Source organism: Bos indicus, chromosome 29, assembly GCF_029378745.1.
Source record: "Bos indicus isolate NIAB-ARS_2022 breed Sahiwal x Tharparkar chromosome 29, NIAB-ARS_B.indTharparkar_mat_pri_1.0, whole genome shotgun sequence".
NCBI classification, from domain to species: domain Eukaryota; kingdom Metazoa; phylum Chordata; class Mammalia; order Artiodactyla; family Bovidae; genus Bos; species Bos indicus.
The window spans coordinates 9,248,503-9,268,077 of record NC_091788.1 but is presented as its reverse complement, the minus strand read 5'-3'; the positions used below and the strand labels follow the sequence as shown (position 1 = coordinate 9,268,077).

Genomic DNA, 19,575 nt, shown 5'->3' with positions numbered 1-19,575 from the left:
ACACATAAGCTTCCAAGCCCCAAAGCAACACTACAATTTTAGGTAAAGAACCAAACCTCCTGGGGTGTTTACCTCAAACAAGTCCAGAGGCCAAGACAAATCAACAGGATATAACAGAGTTCATCAAATCAGGCCTCTGGCCTGGAGAAAACACACTTATTGCCATTTTCTCTGAATATCGACCTCCAGCATTTCTCCCCAGAAACTGTTGTTGTTTCGTGAATAATCATGTTAATGAGGGTTGAGTAATCTGTTGGAGACCTGAGTCAGGATTTTCAAAGGAGTTTTCAGGCCCAGGCTGGTGCCCAGGCAGCTCAAGTTTGCAGGCAAAGAAGGAGATTTGAAAGGAAGTGACGGTTGACCAGGAGCCCCCGAGGGGGACTGATAGGGGGCCACCCAGAATCTGGAAGGGGGTGGTGGCGACAGACTGCAGGCTGTGGAAGGCGCTGGTGGGTGCCTCTGTCACGACAGAGAATGGACAACGTGCTGGAGAGGGCAGAGTGACCGAGCCAAGGATGAGCCCAGGTCACTGAGGCACTGGGAAACAGGAGGCCCAAAGAGCTGCTTCGGGGAAGAGACGCTACATACTGAATTTTAGGCGCTGAGCAGCCCTGAACACTTAACAAGCAGCTCAGAAATGCTGGTCCTGGGGCTTGGCTTGGGGGGCTAAAGGAACTTGCTGAAGGTTACGTGCATGTGTGTACGCCCAGTCATATCTGACTCTGCGACCCCATGGACTGTAGCCCTCCAGGCTCCTCTGTCCATGGGATTTCCCAGGCAAGAACACTGGAGTGGGTTGCCATCTCCCCCTCTAGGGGATCTTCCTGACTCAGGGATTGAAACCGTGTCTCCTGCGTCTCCTGCACCAGCAGGCAGTTTCCTTACCACTGAGCCACCTGGGAAGCCCTGCCCAAGGCCACATAGCCCGTGAAAGACAGACTTTGGGTGTGAACACAGGGATGCCCAGTGCTGAAGCCCAGTGTTTCCAATCCCAGTGCTTGCTGCCTCTTCAGAGAACCCTTCTTTGCGTGTCAATGTCTTGGTGGGATGTAGCTCATTAAAGAAGGCTAGACAAATTAGGCAATGGCACCTCACTCCAGTACTCTTGCCTGAAAAATCCCATGGACGGAGGAGCCTGGTGGGCTGCAGTCCATGAGGTCGCTAAGAGTCGGACACGACTGAGCGACTTCACTTTCACTTTTCACTTTCATGCATTGGAGGAGGAAATGGCAACCCACTCCAGGGTTCTTGCCTGGAGAATCCCAGGGACAGCAGGGCTTGGTGGGCTGCCGTCTATGGGGTCGCACAGAGTCGGACACGACTGAAGCAACTTAGCAGCGGCAGCAGCAGACAAATTAGAGACTGAGTCAGAATTTTCCAAAATGAAGGCCAGCCCACATAAAAAAAATTGGCTTTAATTTGTAGGGAATGAAAAATTGTTAAAGAACCAGAGCCACGCTCAAGACAGGAGAACTGGGAACTGAGGGGACTGTGTTCCTTAGTGTACATCAGAACCCCCTTGGTAAATTTTTTAAAAAAGATCCCCACCCCATCCCAGACCTACTAAATTAGGCTGTATCCTCTACAAAGCTCCCTGGGTGATTCTGAGGCCTCTGGACATAATAAAAATAATCTGAGGGAAGATCTTAAAGATAACAGACAATAATAAATAAGAGCTCTCCACATTAGATGTCTTACTGCATGCCAGATGCTGTTCTGAGGGCCGGCTCTCATGATTTGCTTTAATTTAGTGCAGAAGATGACAGAAGGAGAAACAGAGGCTCCAGGAGGCTCAGCAGTTTGTTCACGGCCCCACAGGGGCCTGCCTGAGGCCAAGGTCGTGGTGTGGAGGGAGGGGGCGTGGTCCTCCAGCAGGGATGTGTTTGGGCGACACGTGGAGCATGCCCTGAGCAGCCTGCGCAGTGTCTTTCCCAGGAGGGCTGCATGCCGACCTCCCAGCTCGCCGGGGAGAGGAGGAACAGAGAGCTGGGATGGGAAGCGGACGCTGGCTGGGGCCTGGCAAGTGGGCTCTGCTAAGCTGTGTACCTGCGACTCGCTCACCCGAACCTGATTCCACCCACACCTCCAACCACAGCCAAGCAGATTCATCCTCTTACTTTAACGAGGTTTCCTGAACACGGACTTGGGGATCAGAGCTTAGGATTTCAGTCCTGTCTGGACTGCGGACTCTCCTGCTTCTCCTGCGACATCAGTCCATCTACAACAGGAGAAGCTCCTCCATGCCGTCTTTGAGGTTCCTTCCAGCGTCGATTCCCTGTGACGACCAGCTGCCCCATGGAGACAGCAGTGGGGGAATAGAGAGGAGCTCAAGGCACAGAACTGCCTTGGCCCAGCACAGGAGGTGTGAGTGACAGTGGGAGAGGCGGTTCCTTCAGGTCAGCCCAGGTGCTGCAGAGTCACAGGAAGCCCCCTGGGCATTGCTCTTTCTTGGAAGCCCCAGGCCCTGCAGCAGGGTGGTACTGACAGGAAACCCACAAGGAGGCGTGCACTTCCCGAGTCCCCATCCTTCAGCCCCCTCGTTCATGAGTCAGTCACCACAGCCAAGCAGCAGCACTTAGTCACTCTCCTCCCCACACAAGCCTGGGCCCAGGACGCAGAGGCAGGGTGCCGAGGGTTCCCACAGAAGAACGCTGTGGGCCCCAGCTATGCATTCCAGCAACGACCACCGAGTCGCCACTGAGCACCGTGTGGCCTGGCGCAGGGTCTGGTTTCGTATCCTTTGGCCACTGGAAGCCGTCTCTGCAAAGTATGAGGCGCCCACGCGGTCCTGTCAGCTTGTTGCTGTCTTGTTTTCCTGACACACAGGACAGATGTGACCCAGGACAAACTGACAGTCAGTCACTTACTGTGCATCAGGCGATGTTTCGAGAGCTTCACGGTACTAATGCATTTTGTTCTGGTAACAACCACAGAGGGGTAATCCACCCTATTTTATTGATTAGGAAAGTGAGTACAGTATGCTTAGGCAGTCTTCTCAAACTCACAAAATCAGGGGAGACAAAGCCAGGATTTGAACCCACGTGATGGTGGTTCAGGTAATGCAGTGGCAAAGGATCTGCCTGCCAATGCAAGGGACGTTAGAGATGCGGGTTCAAGCACTGAGTCAGGAAGATCCACTAGAGGACGAAACGGCAGCCACCCCAATATTCCTGCCTGGAGAATCCCATGGACAGAGAACCCTGGTGGGCTATAGCCCATGGGGTTGCAAAGATGTGGATGCAACTGAGTACACGCTCACATGATGTTGGTTCTAAAGCTCTTAATGTTAAATGCCATGTTACATTGTCTACATTAAAATAACTAGAAAATAAGAACATGAAGGAGAAATGTAATAAGAGAAATAAAAGGGGACCAGACAGGATGCTGAGACTACACTGCTTTGGGAAAGGTGGACGTGAGGGAGAGGACGGTGTCGGGTTGGCCAAAAAGTTCATTTGAACTTATTTTCAGTATTTGTGCTGGTATCTTTATTTTTTGGGGGGCTCCAAAATCACTGCAGATGGTGACTGCAGCCATTAAATTAAAAGACACTTGCTCCATCGCTTCAGTCGTGTCCAACTCTATGCAACCCCATAAATGGCAGCCCACCAGGCTCCGCTGTCCCTGGGATTCTCCAGGCAAGAACACTGGAGTGGGTTGCCATTTCCTTCTCCAATCCTTGGAAGAAAAGCTATGACCAAACTGAGAGCATATTAAAAAGCAGAGACATTACTTTGCCAACAAAGGTCCATCTAGTCAAAGCTATGGTTTTTCCAGTAGTCATATATGGATGTGAGAGTTGGACTGTAAAAAAAGCTGAGTGCCGAAGAATTGATGCTTTTGAACTGTGGTGTTGGAGAAGACTCTTGAGAGTCCCTTGGACTGCAAGGAGATCCAACCAGTCCATCCTAAAGGAGATCACTCCTGGGTATTCATTGGAAGGACTGATGTTGAAGCTGAAACTCCAATACTTTGCCCACCTGATGCAAAGAGGTGACTCATTGGAAAAGACTGATGCTGGGAGGGATTGGGGGCAGGAGGAAAAGGGGACAACAGAAGATGAGATGGTTGGATGGCATCACTGACTCAATGGACATGAGTTTAAGTAAACTCCGGGAGTTGGCGATGGACAGGGAGGCCTGGTGTGCTGCAGTCCATGGGGTCACAAAGATTTGGACATGACTGAGTGACTGAATTGAACTGAACTGAACTGTGCTGGTATCTAGGACACCAATCTAGGTTTTTTGGAAAATAAGCACACGCTGTTCCCCAGGCCAGAGGGCAACAGAGTGTCAGAGGGGCCCAGAGGAAGAAGACATGTCCGTCAGATGCATCGTGAAAAGTTTCTCAAGAAGCATCAGCCAAGGGCCTTAGGGTTTCCCAGACACAGGTGAAGATGGAGGCTGGTCCAGAGAGGTCCTTTCAGGAAGTGGGACTGCTTGAGCAAAGGCAGAGAGATGGGAAGTCAAGACACTCTCAGGAAGAGTAGGGCCTTGTGCTTTCCTGGGTCACAGCACAGATGAAGAGAAGTATCGGAAGGAGCCATGCTGGAGAGGTCTGATCACAGGAGACCTTAGACGACAGGTTGAGGAGGCTAGGCTTTATTTATCAGGCCATGGGTGACTGAATCTTCCCAAACAGGACAGCGCAGAACAGAGTACAGCCTTCAGAAGCTGGCTTGGTGCAGGGGGTGTGGCTGCCAGAAGTGAGCAGTCAGGACAGCGCTGTCACAGACGCCAACACACAATGAGACTCAGACAGGGACAGAGCCACTGGGAACCCGACAGTGATGGACACACTGCAAAGAGAGACTCAACAGGACTTCAGGACAAGAAACATTTGTATTAACACGTGTGGCAGCGTGCGGACGGTTGCTGGGTTGAGATGGAAGAAATCAACAGACCAGAGGTGCCTACCCTGAGTGTCTGGCAGAACAGGCAGTAAAGAGGCAGATTTTCATTTGACACAGTCTAGAATCTTGGAGATGGAGCAGATCCCAGCAGGGGCAGACAAGATGGGAGGCTGGGGGGCTCCCAGTACAGAGGGCTGAGGCCACTACACAGAGGGAAGCCAGGGCACAGTGAGGACAGGAGTGGGACGCTGTCCACTCTATCAGGACCCGAGCATCTTCCTCCTTGTAAGACTGTGGCTAATGGACTTCCCTGGTGGCCGGGTGGTTAGGACTCCACACTTGCACTGCAGGAGATGTGGGTTCCATGCCTGGCTAGAGAACTAAGATACTGCATGCCACTCGGCCTTGCCAAAAAAAAATAATAAAAAGATTGTGGCCAATGTTTATAAAAGAGTGGTTAAGAGCCCAGGCCCTGGAGCAAGAGAGCTGCAATTTGAACCCCAGCTCCCCCATCCACTAGCTGTGTGTTCTTGAGGAAGGTACTTAATTCTGTGCCTCAGTTTCAAATCCTGTAAAATGGGGATAGTAATAGTACCTACCTCCAAAAATTAGGATGAGATACATGAGTCAGTATACATAAAAGGTTTTGATCAGTACTTGGCACACAGAAAGTGCTATGACTCTTGATGTTATAATTAATATAAGTGCAATAAGTAAATAAAGAGCACTTTTGAGCCATATGCACACTGGCTATCACACCAGGTTATCACAATGCTGCTATCTAGATGGAGAGCTGTGACCCAGAGCAGCTACACGACTGCCCACCTGCAGTGGCAAAGCCGAGATGGGAGCCGCCCACTCTGCCATCCCACTGCCTTTGGAGTCCAGATGGGAAGAACGAAAAGGAACCAAAATTTCCTTCTTTCACTTATCCTCCATGTTCCACTAATTTAGTCCCCAAACCCCAGCCAAAATATACCCTTCTCCTTCCATTCCAGCACACAGCCATCCTGAACAAAAGAAAGGGAAGAAGAAGGCAAGAAGGAGGAGAAAAAGAGGGAGGAGAGAGATGGAAGACCAGAGAAAAGGTCAGGGAAGCCTCTACCTGTCAGTCAGAAGTGGAGGCCCTGATGTAAATCCCCCAAATGAACCCAGAAGTACGGGTGTTGCAGGAAAAAGCCAATTCTGACTCCATGTTGGAACTGCTTCCTTGACTTGCTTTTTGTTGTTTTTGTTATAATCATAGGTAATGGCCTGCTTCAGAGAATCCTGCCTCTCAGCCAGTCTGTTAAACTAAAGTGCCTTTGTTCAGGACCCTGTCCTGAACAGGCAGGAAAGAAGAAATTAACACATTCTCCTGCCTGAGGCTTGCCACTGTAGGAGATATTTGCAAGATTAATGGCCCTTTTACTTTGCTTCCTCACATCCCTCCATCTCAGATTTTTAAAAGAACCTGGCATCTTAGACCCCAGAAGATGGTCATTTTGAGACATTAGTCTGCCATCTTCTTGGTCAGCTGGCTTTCCGAATGGCTGTATTCCTTGCCTCAACACCTCGTTGTTGAGTCATTGGCCTGTTAAGCAGCGAGCAGAGTGAGCCTGGACTCAGTAACATGGGGACAGCCAGGGGCACGTGCCTCTACATGTGAGTCACTTGCACCCACACTGGTGTTGGTTTCTCCCTGCTCTTGACCCCCAGTGGCCTGGGCAGCTGCAAGGCTCCTCACCTGCCTCCTGATCATGTTAGTTAGTTGGCAGTATGTCCTCTGGGAGTGCAGACTCCCTAGCTTTCTCAACCAACAATCAGGTCCTGTGCTTACCTGTCTCTCAAAAAAGCCAGGGCTTTGGGTTTGAAATCAATGGTCATGCCTCCAAAAGAAAATTATCCAGACAACAAAAGGTGACTAGTAGCATTTTAGTCCCACATCCGAGGCACTGTCTACTGTGTGTGAACCTCAAGCAAGACAGAGGATCCCATTCATGGGCAGAACATGGTTCTGGGTTTTCATTTTGCTTTGATTTGTTCTGGAAAAAAGAGGGGCATAGATAATGGCTGGTTTGTCCATTGTCATCTTTCTGGGAAACCTTTAGACAGGTTCCTTTAAACACTATCCGTGGCCTGCTCCCTTAGGACGCATTGAAACTGCAATTGATGATAAGGAACAATAAAAGTTGATTTAGACAGAATTCTCCTCTGGCATTTCTTGAAAGGTGACATTCTATCTTTGCTGTATTCTGCATGTCACCAGGCACTGTTAGAAAATTAGGAACTGACCATGGACTTGGAGAGGTAAATGGCAACTCACTCCAGTATTATTCCTGGAAAATCCCACGGACAGAGCAGCCTGGTGGGCTACAGTCCATAGGGTTGCAAAGAATCAGACACAACTGAGCGACCAGCACATGGACTTGAGGCATGAGAGCTTTGCAGGGAACCTGAATATGTCCCCCAAGCCAGGAGGTCTTAGTGGCCAGTCCTACAATCTTCTTCTTCCTCATTAACATCATGATGAGGAATATTGCAAATGGAGGGCTGTTAAAGGGCTGAATGTCTGTGTCGCCTCTAAATTCCTATGTTGAATGAAGCTCCAGTCTCCAGTGTGACGGTCTTCGGAGATGGAACCTTAGGGAGGTAATTAGGTGAAGACAAGGTTTCGAGGACAGGGCTCTCGTGCTGGGAGGAAGAGACACCAGAGTTTTCTCTCTCCACAGGGGCACACAGCCAGGAAAGGCCGCTGGGGCCCACAGTGAGAAGGCAGCCAGGGAGAGGGCTCTCATCAGAATTCTATCATATGAGCACACTGATCTTGGACTCCAGCCTCCAGAACTGTAAGAAATAAATGTCTGTTGTTTAAGTCACCCAGTCTATGGTACACCGTTCTGGCAGCCCAAGTCACTAAGACAAGGCTTTACTGATTACAGAGAACCCGTGTCATTTCCTAGAGCAGCTCAGTGAGGTTGCTACCTCATTTTACAGATAAGGAAACTGACTCGGAGATGGAGGGATCGGCACAAGCTGGTTGAATGATGGAGCCATGATTGGAACTCTGGTATCTTGACTTGATTATTTCCTTCCCTGGTTCTTCTGGGGCTGCTTTGTTCAACCTAATCCCCACGTCCTGGGAAGGCTCCAGGCTAAAGTTCAGACAGTGTCAGGCAGAGGGGGCAGAGGCCACTTACCAGCCCCCCAGGGTCACAGAGAGGAAACCTGGGTCCTTGCATAAGTCTGAAGCTTCTGCAGGTGGAAGAAACAGGAAGCAGTTCTGCATGGCAGTCAGAGAGCTGGGGTGCAGGGTGAAAGAGGTCTGGCCCAAGACTTGATGAGTTTAATTGTGTGTAAGACTTTACAGGATGCCTATTATATCCTGTGTGCCTCAGTTGGGGCTAATTATGGTATTTACCTTAAGAGATTTACCTAAGGAATTTTTATGAAGCATAAACTGAAACAATGATCACAAAGGGCTCTTAAGATGCTGTCTGGCACAGAGTAAACCCTCATAAAGAGGGATAAAAGACATGGCCTGGACTGGACAGCAGTGGCTGGGCATTGTCTGACCACTGCAGCTAGCCCTGGTTCAGGAGAGGCATCAACCAGATGAAAGACCAGAGCATCTATACTCCCTATACCAGGAGACTTGGGACAACTTGCACAGCCTCCTTCCTTCCTCTTCCAATTCTGGGGAAACAGAATTGAAGAGATAAAGCTGTCAAGCAGAACATGCACAGGTTTGAAAACCAGAGATGCATGTGTACTTTGGAGTTTCTGGGTGCTGTGAGTGGGATCTCGAGCGGATTTCTTAACTGCTCTGAGTCTCCATTTCTTCATCCTAAAAAAGTGAGTTGATTATTGTAAAGTAATAGCCTCCAATTAAAATAAATTAACTAAAAAAAAGAAACCATAAAAAAAAAGTGAGTTGATTAACAACTACCTCCAAGGGCAATGCAGGGAACCAAGTGAGCAATATATGTGAAGGTGTCCCTAAAATGTTATTTTCTGTTTTCACATTAAGAGCTTTGCTGGTATTTACACAGCAGCTGGTAAGCGATGGGGTGGGATCCTAATAGACTTTCTGATGCCACGAGGCCACAGGAGTGCATCTACATAGTAAATGAGAAATTAAAGATCCACGTGTCTAGGATTTGTTGTTTGCCTATCACTGTTCTTACATCTCCTTAAGGACTAAAAGAAGTATAAAACAGAGTCCAAAGCAAACACTGATGGTGTCTGTCTGTATCCAGAATTTTTAAGGGGTTTTAAGACTAACGATGGCTGGGTCTCAGCCACAACCATAATCTATGCATGCACATTTAGGGCATGAACTCATTCAATCAACAAATATTAGAAAGTACCTGCTATGTGTGTGAAGTCCTAAGCCAGGCTCCTGAGGCTATAAAAACTGGTAAAAGAGTTACTATCTGTAGGGGATCCTATTAGGGGGGGTAAGATAAAAATAAAAGCCAAAAACAACTCATCAGGGGGGTGATAAGAGCCATGGCAGTGGAATAAACACGGGGATACAGTGGGAAAAAACTGTATTTGGTCTGGAGCTGTCAGGAAGGATGTCCAGAGAGAGTGGTACTGGCACTGTCAGAGTTAAGAGGAGCAGGGGACCAGCAGGCACAAAGATCTGGGATGAGAGACACCCGGTGTCACTAGAGAACTCTTAGCAGGTCTGGTACAGGCACTCAGGTCCACGGGCAAGGAGAGACGAGGCTGCCAGGTTGAGTCTGCTTGACAGGGGCCTTGGACACTGCATTAAGGAGTTTGAACTTCGTAGTATAGGTGGAAGGAAGCCACACAAAGCATTTTAAGAAGCAGAGAGCCTCCCTGGTGGCGGAACCTGCCTGCCAGTGCAGGAAACATGGGTTCGATCCCTGGTCCAAGAAGATTCTACATGTCTCAGAGCTACTAAGCCCCCGTGCAGCACCTGCTGAGCCTGTGTGCCAGAGCCTGGGAGCTGTAACCATTGAGCCCAAGTGCCCCAGAGCCTGTGCTCTGCAATGAGAAGCCCCCATATCACCACTAGAGAAAGCCCGTGAAGCAATGAACACCCAGCACAGCCAATAAGAAATAAGTATTCAAATTATTAAAAAAAAAAGTTTAAAACAAAGAATCAGAGTCTCCCTGATTTTAAAAATTTATCTAGTGGAGGCTGAAATAGAAAGTTGAACTGAGGGGGTAGGAGAAACTGGAAAGAAGGCAATAAATAAGGAGGCTACAGAGATGTCCAAATGAGAAAGACAAGGTTGTGAACTTTGCACACACACACACAGCTACACACACATTCAGCTGGTTCAACCTGGACCGAAACACCCTGGCAACAACTGCACCTGGCCTCTGGCTCCCACTGAAGTGCCCCTGATGGGGCTCTGCTGGGTTCCCTTATATAAGCCCCCATTCTGTTACTTCTCGGCTGTGGTCAACCCAAACAGCTTTTCATTTCCAGACTAACCTCAGACCCAGAGTTTGAGGTGATTAAACGTGGCCTGTGAGGCTGTGGTTCTGGAAACTTCCTCCCAAACGATGTTAAGTACAGGGAGCGCTGCGCGCCTGGACCCACACACAGCACAGTCAGGGCGGCTCGGACCGAGGTCACCAAGGCTGTGCTGGGTTCCGCAATCAGACCTTTAAATTAACACGCAATTACAGCCCCCAAGGGAAGGGAAACAGGCATTGACTATTGATTTTATAACCAAATGAAAAAAAAAAATCAAAACCCACTGCATGCACAGAAGGAAATAAATAGTAGTTAATGTGCCTTCATTAAAATAAAAGCTCTTACTGGGAAGAAGATGGAAGCTCCTGAGGAGCGTAGGGTGAAGGCAGAGGACACAGTCTTTCAAGCTTCTGGAACGCTTATGGATGTGATATCAATGCTAGTAAAAGGGCAGGAAGCTCACTAGCCTTCACTAGGGGCCTACTGTGTGTCAGCAGCTGAGTTAAGCAAGCACTTCAAATGTGTTCCATCACTTTCAATCCTTAAAATGACCTCTGGAGGTTGGAATTGTCCTCCTTAATTCTCCCAATCAGAGACGAATGGGATTACTTCCCCACAGACTTTGTGAAAGAAAGATCATGTAGCCTTCCCAAGATCACACAGCTAGTAAGTGTCAGGGGTAAAATACAAACCCATATCTCTCAAATTCCACCCCAAAGCCTGAGCTCCTCCGACTGTGCCCCCTGCTTATCTGCATATGAAAATGTGAACAGCTGGACCACCACAGTGAAAGTGTTAGTTGTTCAGTCCTGTCCAAATCTTTGCGACCCCATGGACTGTACCCCACGAGGCTCCACCGTCCATGGGATTCTCCGGGCAAGAATACTGGAGTGGGTTGCCATTTCCTCTTCCAGCGGATCTTCCCAACCCAGAGATTGAACCTGGGTCTCCTGTATTGCAGGCAGCTTCTTTACTGTCTGAGCCACCAAGGAAGCTGTTTCTCCCTTGTATCTCCATAGCTGGCTGAAAAGTCCCCAAGGAAGTCACTCCCTTAGGGTCCTGTTCATATCTCTGGGTGCTTAGTGCTCAGTCATGGCTGACTCTTTGTGACCAGCCAGGCTCCTCTGTCCATGGTATTTTCCAGGCAAGAACACTGGAGTGGGTTACCATTTCCTATTTCAGGAGATCTTCCCAACCCAAGGAATCAAACCCACATCTCCTGTGTCTTTTGCATTGGCAAGTGCTTCTTACCACTAGAGCCACCTGGGAAGCACAGGTTCATATCTCTAGGGAATGTTAGCCTGGAAGGAAACTTGGAAGTGATCAACTCCCATCTCCCAGGATAGGGATTAGAGATGAATGGGATTACTTCCCCACATCACCCAGCTGAGAGGAGGGCCTATAATGCCCCTGGTCTCCTCTCTTCCTGGCCACTGTTCTCTTTGCTATATCAGGCTGAGGTCTCGTGTCTCAAGAGTCAATGATTTCCTGCAAAAGTTTGTTGTTCTTGCTGTTATTTTTTAATATTAAGATTTCTATTCTTGCCTGAGTCTAAAAAGGACTAAAAAGGAGGTAGGGAAGTAAGTAATAAGGCCTTTTCCTCTAGCAGATTTACTCAGTGGAAAAGCATGAGCTGTGACTCCCTAATGTAGCTAGTCTGCCTTCCACAAGATCCTACAAGAGAATGAGTAAGAAGTGATTAAATCACAGCAAAATGGTTTCATTTACAATTAGCTCTCAGTGTTCTGAAACACAAACCTCCCACCCAGATATTTATCCTAAGATAAACATCTCCCCCACATGTTGCCATAACCAGCTCCTGCTGCCACAAAAGTATACATCTAAACACCCGTACCCAGAACAGAAATGATGACTTCCATAAAAAGAGCTCAGAGGACACCCCTGTGCAGTGATTCTTGTCCTAGAATCCTGGATATAAGCTTTCTATTGGGTCTGGATTCAAAGCTAATTTTTTCTCAAAGGAAAAAAAAATTCATAAACTCAGTTACTCTGACCTCACTGATAGCCAGAAATTTCTCTTTTTCACAAATTGAGGTGCTGAAAGGAATAAAAATGAAGCTCCGCATTAAAGCAGAAAACTTCAAGGTAAAAGAAGTCTGTATATTCTTTCAAACTGAGCTATAAGCGTAAATTTTTCCTCTAAGAGTCATGTGATTGAAAGTCTCCAAGATGGGCAGATGACTGGGACACAGTCCTTCAATTATGCTTGACATTGGTGGGTGACTCGAGGCTGGGTGTGGTTAGATGGAGCAGGGACAGAACTGGATGAGTTGGCAGGAATCAGAACCCACCTCTGGGCACATGACCTGAACATCTACTATCAGAGACAATGGACATGAGGCCAGAACCTACCTTTGGCCTCAGGTCAAACCTTAGCCACCCACAGGTTTCTACTCCAGCTTCTACTGTTCCCCCACCAGTAAGAAGTGGGTACAGTTAAACGAGAACCATTTGAGAGGTCCTTGACACAGGAAGAAGAGACAACAAAATCAAGACTGCATGACAGTCTTTGGTGCTCGGGCCAGACTTCTGTGGGGTCATCTCTTGGTACACTGGATCCTGCCACGGAGGTGATATATCGGGCTTGCTGGAGATCCACAGAGCATATTAGCTTCTGACACTAAAGGCCACCACAGTTTGTAAAGTAAGAGTCTGGGGTTTCCCAAGCTAGAAGGCTTCTGAGTCTGCTCTCCTTGAACCCCAGGGTCCTTGAAGTTCTTCAAGCTACAGATGTACAGAGTGACTGCCATGGATGGGGAGGTCTCACCTCTCATACTCATTGGCTGTGATCCCAGTGTTTGGGTCAACAGCTTTAACATGTGACACTACATTTAATATATGCTCAAATGACACTTCCAGAGAAGGCAATGGCACCCCACTCCAGTACTCTTGCCTGGGAAATCCCATGGACAGAGGAGCCTGGTAGGCTACAGTCCATGGGGTTGCAAAGAGTCAGACACAACTGAGCAACTTAGCAGCAGCAGCAGCAGCAGCAAATGACACTTCGGGGACCTCAGGCTTCCTGCACTGATGGGCAGGTGGCAGCCATCAAGTCCAGTTTGGTTTTTTTAAGCAGTTGCCTCACCTTTGCAGAGGTGTCAAGACCCAAGAAAACAGTAGGTACCCAGCAGTCCCTCATTCGGATCTTGGACTATCTCACCCCATCTACTGTAGACCTTGATCCTCACTCTTTCGTCTCTTCACCTCTTTTCCTATCTGGCATGTTACACCTGCAATCATGCTTTCCAACACAGTACACAATCCAAGTCTTCTTGGTCTCTACTACCGGCCCACCTTCCCATGAGGTTTTTCTCTCTCATTCTTGGTTTGGAGTTCCCACTATTGATATTTCAGGACCCATTCCTCCCTCTCAGTTCATCCTTAGGATCTCATTTCAAGGATAAGTGCCCCCGGACTTGAACACTTAGTTCTAATGGAAAGACATAGGGAGAAAGTGTTCCTGACTCCTTAGAGGCTAACATCATCACATTCAACAATTGGGAATCCAATTAAGCACACATAATCTGCTATCTTTTCAATGGGGGTAAATGAAGTACTTTGGCCACCTCATGTGAAGAGTTGACTCACTGGAAAAGATCCTGATACTGGGAAGGATTGGGGGCAGGAGGAGAAGGGGACGACAGAGGATGAGATGGCTGGATGGCATCACTGACTCGATGGACGTGAGTCTGAGTGAACTCCAGGAGTTGGTGATGGACAGGGAGGCCTGGAGTGCTGCGATTCACGGGGTCGCAAAGAGTCAGACACAACTAAGCGACTGAACTGAACTGAACTGAAAGGCACATCAGTGTATCCTAACAGTATGAATGTATGTTATTGTTCAGTCACTAAGTCGTGTCCAACTCTTCGTAGTCCCAGGGACTACAGCACACCAGGCTTCCCTGTCCTTCACTATCTCCCAGAGTTCACTCAGGTTCATGTTCATTGAATCAGTGATGTCATCCAAACATCTCATCCTCTGCTTCCCTCCTCACCTCCTGCCTTCAATCTTTCCCAGCATCAGGGTCTTTTCCGATGAGTCAGCTCTTCGTATCAGGTGGCCAAAGCATTGGAGCTTCAGCTTCAGCATCGGTCCTTCCAATGAATATTCAGGGTTGATTTCCCATAGGATCTCCTTGCTGTCCAAGGGAATCTCAAGAGTCTTCTCCAACACCATAGTTCAAAAGCATCAACTCTTTGGCACTCAGCTTTCTTTATGGTCCAACTCTCAGAACCATATATGACTACTGGAAAAACCATAGCTTTGACTATACAGACCATTGTAGGCAAAATGATGTCTTTGCCTTTTAATACCCTGTCTAGTTTTGTGATAGACTTATTTCCAAGAAGCAAGGATATTCTAATTTCTTGGCTAAAGTCACCATCCATAGTGATTTTGGAGCCCAAGGAGAGAAAATCTGTTACTCCTTCCATTTCCACTTCTGCTTTGAATGTGTAATATATATTTAAATTACATAAATGTATGTGTGTATGACAGAGAAGGCAATGGCAACTCATTCCAGTACTCTTGCCTGGAAAATCCCACGGATGGAGGAGCCTGGTAGGCTGCAGTCCATGGGGTTGCTAAGAGTCAGGCACGACTGAGCGACTTCACTTTCACTTTTCACTTTCATGCATTGGAGAAGGAAATGGCAACCCACTCCAGTGTTCTTGCCTGGAGAATCCCAGGGACGGGGGAGCCTGGTAGACTGCCGTCTATGGGGTTGCACAGAGTCGGACACGACTGAAGCAACTTAGCAGCAGCAGCAGCAGCATGTGTGTATGAATGTATTCAGGTATCAATGAATGTATAACATATAGTTAAATTACATATAATTCTCAATAACCCTCACGCAATTCTAATAGACAGAATACCATGTCCTGACGCCAAGTAGAAAAGCAGAAAGCAGGAGAAAAGTCTACTTACTCACTCAGTAAGGAAAATAAGAAGGCAACAGTAAACAAACCAGTTCAAGGAAGACATAGAATTACAACACAAAAACCAAATAAAAGCTCCTCAGGAATGGTTATTTGATCAAAGATGTTAATGAAGCACTTGGTCTCTGGGAGAGCTGATGGGAACTATACTTCAGAGGCTAAGTCAAAGGAATAAATGCTTCCCCCATGGAAAATAGGGACGGAAGAGTCCCTCAGATCTCCAAACCATCGGCTAAATGGATGCAAATGTGTTTACAGCCTTCCTTCTTTGAAGTTACAGTATTATGAAATGTTTACAGTGTTAGGCCCCCTTTATAAAAATTCACTCTTTTGAAGAGGAAGTGAATTAAAGTTATACTTCATAGAGTAAGTTACACAAGATCAAAGACTTGGAACACCCATTGTGTAAAACCAAAGATCTTTCATGATTTTGCATGACCTGTAAGATGCCTAGCCTCCCAAGAATTTTCATTCTGGAAACTGTGTTTTCATCACTGAACGTCCTGTGTTGTCCACAGCCTCATGGTTACAGTCACACCATGTGACAGATCACCTTGTCTAAACGACACCAAAAAATGTACGAGAAACAAGAGTTGGCTTTCTATGGTATTCTTATTGCTGATTCTATTAAAACTTCATCTCTTCTTAAAAATCTTTAGTTATTTACCTAGACAAGTGGCTGAGACTGGGTCGAATTTGCCAAGAAAATCATTCCTGTAAGCTTCTGACTTTCTCTTTTCCTTCTCCAGGAATCAGAGTTCATAAGCACAAACCAGAACTCTGCAAAGAGAAAGGCGAGCAAAAATCCAATCCAGTGGAGAAACTGACAACACTTGCCATGGAGGCCAAATTTGTGAAAGGTTCATATTGCATGAATTTCAGATTCTTGTTTCTAGTCCATCTAAGTCTTCTCAAAAACAAAACAAAAATAAAATAGAGGAAGGAAAGAAAAAAATACCTAGAGGAATGAAATTCTCATCTAGAAAATAAACTTGCCAAATTATGAACATTCTTTCCATTTTCAATGCAAGGAATTACTGTTTTTCCAGAAGACTGAGGGAAAACACAGAAGAAGGACATCCCATGAGCTCCTAAAAGTGTTCAAACAGCATCTCCCCCACATCTTTGTGATGGGGGCAGTGATGTCAAATGCTGCATGGGATGCTGGGCACTGTCCCCACAATGAAAAAAATGTCAGTTAATGACAGTCCCTAGGACAACAAGGAGATCAAGACAGCCAATCTTAAAGGAAATCAACCCTGAATATTCATTGGAAGGACTGGTGCTGAAACTGAAGCTCCAATATTTGGCCACCTTGATTCGAAGAGCCAACTCATTGGAAAAGACCCTGATACTTGGAGAGATTGAAGGCAACAGAGGATGAAATGGTTGGAAGGCATCACTGACTCAATGGATATGAGTTTGAGCAAACTCAGGGAAATAATGAGGGATAGGGAAGCCTGTTGTATTGCAGTCCATGGGGTTGCAAAGAGTCAGACATGACTGAGCAACAGAATAACAACGTGACCACATACTCAGTGAGTCAGCACCTTCCTTTGGGAGATAAAATTATAATCAAGAGTGCAGCTTTGTGAGAACAGAACAAGAACAAGGATGCTTAATTAGATAAAGGTCAATGACGACAACACTCACAATAAAACCACTCTTAAAATAAACAGAACCCAAGTCAGTAATTCATCTCATATTCACCAGTCCCAAAGCAGCCCTTAAGGAATTTTATGTTTTGAAAAATCTTGATTGATAGTAAATTTCTTTTCCGATGTTTAAGATACACGTAACTGGCAGGCAAAACTCTGGCTACTGGCATGAACTCATCAGTATTAACAGCTTTATTTTGTTTAATTCCAGGCGAAGACAAAGGAGCGTGATACTCTGATTAAGCTGTACAAGTTTATGTAGATACATAGAAAGTTTCCACTAGGTTTTTTTGGTTTTTGTTTTAATATTGACAATAAACCTTAAGAATCCTTTTGTTGCTAAGGAGCTCAAGAAATTCTGGAAGGGACACAGTCTCCTCCTTCTTCAGCACCTCTCACACCTGTGTCCACTGGCCACCCCAGGCCGCCATCTCCCTCATGGAAATCAAACTCCTGATTCTCTAGTCTCCCTGACTCTGCCCTTGTCCCCTCTTTGGGGCCAAAGTGATCTGTCTGTAGCTCAAATCCCATTGTGTCCCTTTCCAGTGTTCCCCCTCATCTCGAGGACTAATGTCCAGCTTTTCCCCAGGCAAAAAGCAGCCCGGGACTCCGCGCCCTGCTCCACCCCACCCCCCGCGTCTGGCCCCGCCCCCCCGCGTCTGGCCCCGCCCCCCCGCGTCTGGCCCCGCCCCCCCGCGTCTGGCCCCGCCCCCCCGCGTCTGGCCCCGCCCCACGCGTCTGGCCCCGCCCCCTCCCGCGTCTGGCCCCGCCCCTCCCGGGTCTGGCCCCGCCCCCTCCCGGGTCTGGCCCCGCCCCCTCCCGGGTCTGGCCCCGCCTTGCTATCCAGCCCCTCCCCTCCACACACCCCGCCCACCTCCGGAAGCACCCACAGGTCCTCACATACCATGTAGTTCTGCTGTATGAGCTTGGAACGTCTTGTTCCCACTTTGTCCACCTAGGGAATCCCTGTATATCTTTTAGGTCTCAGCTCCAAGAAAAATAAGTAGTGACCTCAGCAGAGAGGTCAGAGCAAATTTTCTTTGTTTTACTTTATGCAACACATTATCTGTGAGATTCAATATAAGGATCCAAAGTCACCCACTTAAAGAAATGCCACCTTCTTTCTCTTCGCCAAGAGAAAAATTACTTGGACATTATTAATTTGTTGTTTAGTTGCTAAGTCATGTCTGACTCTTTGTGACTCCATGGACTGTAGCCCACCACGCTCCTCTGTCCATGGAATTCTCCAGGCAAGAATACTGGAATGGGTTGACATTCCCTTCTCCAGGGGATCTTCCCGACCCAGGGATGGAACCTGCATCTCCTGCATTGGCAGGGGGATTCTTTGCTAATGAGCCACCAGGGAAGCTGTGGACATTGTTAATATCATACTTTTGATACAACATAAAACCTATTATACTGCATTTAATTTATGATCTTGCCAGTCTGTCTCTTCCTCTGAACTCTGAGAGCAAGGACCATGACTGACTGATTCATCTCTTTATTTTTTTTTTAACCCAACACAGTGCCTGGAACACAGTAGGCGCTCAATAGATGTTTTGTACAAACCAATGACCAGTCTCAAGAAATCTAGGTTGAGTCTTCTTGCTGCCCCCTTACCATCCAGGAGACCATGGGCAACTCATTTAGGCTCTCTGGGTCCTGGTGTCTCCCCATAAAACAAAGACAGTAATGCCTGCCTTGTGAGGATGCAAGAGGTGCCCAGACAGGAAGCCCCCAGGGTAAACCACGAACACGCCACTTCCTGGCTGCTATGAAGCAGGATGCAGAGGAAGGCCAGGAAGGAACTGAAATCAACAGGGGGGTGAGGGTGGCACAGCGGGAACATACAGACCGAGTCCAGGTGAATCTGAGGGCGGAGGACACAGGGGACAGGTCTCACCCATTCTACGTTCAAACGTGGTTCCCAATCCAGCCACCTGCCTCCTCTCCTCGTCTCCTATCTCTGCCTCCTCCCACAGCCCGGCCACCGCCACCTCGGGCTCCCACTGCTGCAGGGCCTGTGACTGGCTTTCTGCTTCCACTCTCGCCCCCTCCAGCCTGTTCTCCACACACAGCCAGAGATATCCCTCATGGATGTAAAGCTGATCACGCCGCTTCCTGGCTGTGTCCCGTGTTACAGAAGATGAAAGCCAGCCTGCATCCCCCAGACTCCAAGGTCCTGCACAGATCTGAGACCCTGAGCCGTCTGCACCCTGACTTGAGGCACACTGCTCAGCACACCCCTACTGGACTGCCTGTGGTCAGCTCCCAGAACCTGCCAGGCCAAGTCCTTCCTTGTCTCCGGCTCTACACATACTGTTCCTTCCACCCACAGCACTCTGGGCCTGGCCCCTCCGCCAGCTGGCCCCTCTGTCTCTGGTCTTTTCTCAAATGTTACCTCCTAAGAGATGTTCCTTCACTGCTGGAGGGGGCCCTCAGTTATTCTCTCAGGCCATACCATGTTTGTTTCTTCTCTATCGTTAAAAACTATCTGGGCACTTTTTTTTACCTTTCTGTCTTTCTCACTAGACAATATATTCAATAAGAAGGAGGATCGTAGCTGTCACATTTACTTTCCTATTCCCAATACCTAAAGTAGGAAGTCAAGAAACACCTGGAGTTAACAGGCAAATTTGGCTAACAGGCAAATGAAGCAGGGCAAAGGC

The 19,575-nt window shown here is 47.8% G+C and overlaps 1 protein-coding gene across 2 annotated transcripts in view; it reads right to left on the bottom strand.

The window, feature by feature from the left end:
• Positions 1-19,575, bottom strand: part of ME3 (malic enzyme 3) — a 222,921-nt gene that overhangs the window by 185,043 nt on the left and 18,303 nt on the right. The window contains exon 1 of one of the 2 annotated variants that reach the window (XM_070782864.1): positions 2,118-2,138. The exons of the other annotated variant lie outside the window; for it this stretch is intronic. The gene's annotated coding sequence lies outside the window, so the exon portion shown is untranslated. Of the gene's footprint in view, positions 1-2,117; positions 2,139-19,575 lie in introns of those variants that run through there. 2 annotated transcript variants of the gene reach the window in all.